The sequence below is a fragment of the Penaeus monodon genome, chromosome 21 (genome assembly GCF_015228065.2).
Source record: "Penaeus monodon isolate SGIC_2016 chromosome 21, NSTDA_Pmon_1, whole genome shotgun sequence".
Lineage (NCBI taxonomy): Eukaryota > Metazoa > Arthropoda > Malacostraca > Decapoda > Penaeidae > Penaeus > Penaeus monodon.
Genome location: NC_051406.1, coordinates 41,404,349 through 41,406,264, shown reverse-complemented (window position 1 = coordinate 41,406,264; position 1,916 = coordinate 41,404,349). Strand labels below are relative to the sequence as shown.

The 1,916-nt window shown below is 39.0% G+C and overlaps 1 pseudogene; it reads left to right on the top strand.

The window, feature by feature from the left end:
• Positions 1 to 1,916, top strand: part of LOC119586677 — a 6,219-nt pseudogene that overhangs the window by 1,472 nt on the left and 2,831 nt on the right.

The window sequence follows — 1,916 nt, the reverse complement described above, 5'->3', positions numbered from 1 at the left end:
CCTAGGGCACTCCACAAAACAGCATCCATCTTCTTACGGAATTTGGCCCCTACAATAACCAAGCAAGAAGTTGAAGCGGTAAGTGTTAACACAACAGATTAGTTTACTCCCTGTATCTATCTCCCTTCCTTTCTCATGTATATTTCAGTGATTATACATATCATCTACATAACCAGGGTGTTATATTTCCAGATGTGTCGGCGATATAATGGATTTTTGCGAGCTGCCATTGCAGACCCTCAACCAGAACGCAGGTGGTTCAGACGTGGATGGTAACATTCAAGAGAGACGTCAACATTAAGACATTTGTTGGAACCTAAATAATATTAGAGTAAGTGTTCTGTACAAAGAAAATTAAATGTGTACTATATGGTAGCATTTGGTAGCCCACAGCTTATGATTATATTGTATTAGTTTGTATGAAAATAAATATAAATTTGATCTGACCTAACAATTTTTTCTTGTACAGCTAAGAGACTGTGAACTTGGGGCTATTGTCAATCGAGATCTGAGCCGTCGCATTCGCACTGTAAATGGAATCACTTCTCATCGCAGTGTTGTCCGTTCAGATATCAAGTTGTCAGCCAAGATTATCCAGAACCTTGATTCTCGTTGGGGATTATGGATTGAGTCAATGGAGAATCTGGACAATGCATAAGACTCCATTCATTGGTATATGTGAGAGAGAATTCGTATGAAAAATCTAACCAAAACATGTCCCTGACATTCCTATTGATACTAGATATTTTTCTTGTGGACAATAGTTCTGAGCCTGACTTCCTCATCGAACCTGTCTTCGGAACATAACTGACTATTAATAGAAGAGGCTAGTGCAGAGGAGGAGGAATTACTGGCGCTAATGATGCATCAGCCAACATAGTGAGGAAAGGCTGAGGGAGAAGCAATTGAAAGAGATCCTAGTTCGATTAAAGTAAGAAAACCTAAAGTATTTTTATTTTTTAAAAGTGTATAAAAGAATTATATAAATTTAGTAGTATTACAGTTAATACATACATAATTGTTTTACAATTATTGATACATGTATAATTTTTTACAGGTATTGGATAGATTACTTCTTTACTTGCGTATTGTGCATTCAGTGGACTATTACAATCATTCTGAATACCCCAATGAAGATGAAATGCCCAATAGGTGTGGTATCATGCATGCCCGTGGCATACCACCCTCAAGTAAAGTAACACCTCAAGAAGTACAAGATTTTGTAGAGCCTTTGAAAACAAGATTGGATCATTCCTGCAACCATTGACCAACTTAGCGATGATGAAGCAAAGAAATTAGTGTAGTACTACTAGTCTTATGAAATAAGATTTGAAAATCATGTGCTATATGAGTGTGTATATGTAAATTAAGCAAACTGCACATCCCCACCATCTGTGAATTATCTGTAGTGTAATTCCTCGTAAGCTAACTAACTCTTCTACCCATCACAAGGTCTGAAAGAGGCAGAGGAAGAGGTAGAGAAGTTTGTCCAGTCCAACACTCAAGAGGTAGCCAAGGACAAGTGGCAGTGTCCCCTCTGCGGGAAGAAGTTCAAGGGTGCAGAGTACGTGCCACAACACATCCTCATCAAGCATGCCGAGAAAGTCAAGGAGGTCAAGAAAGAGGTATGTTGTTTTGAATTAGAAAGAGAAAGCATTCCTGTACTGAAGTGTGGAATTAGGGTATTTCCATTATGGGCAATATGTTCTTAACATGACATGTGCTTGGTCATCTTGCAGGTGGATTACTTCAATAACTATCTCAGAGATCCAAAGAGACCTCAACTGCCAGAATATCCTGGAATAAGCATGGTGGCAGAAAGGATGACAGGCCTGACCCATATGTAGCAGCCTATCCTCAGCAAGCACCTGGGTAAGGAGTTCTTCACAATTCACTGTATCAAGTGCTTATGGGGT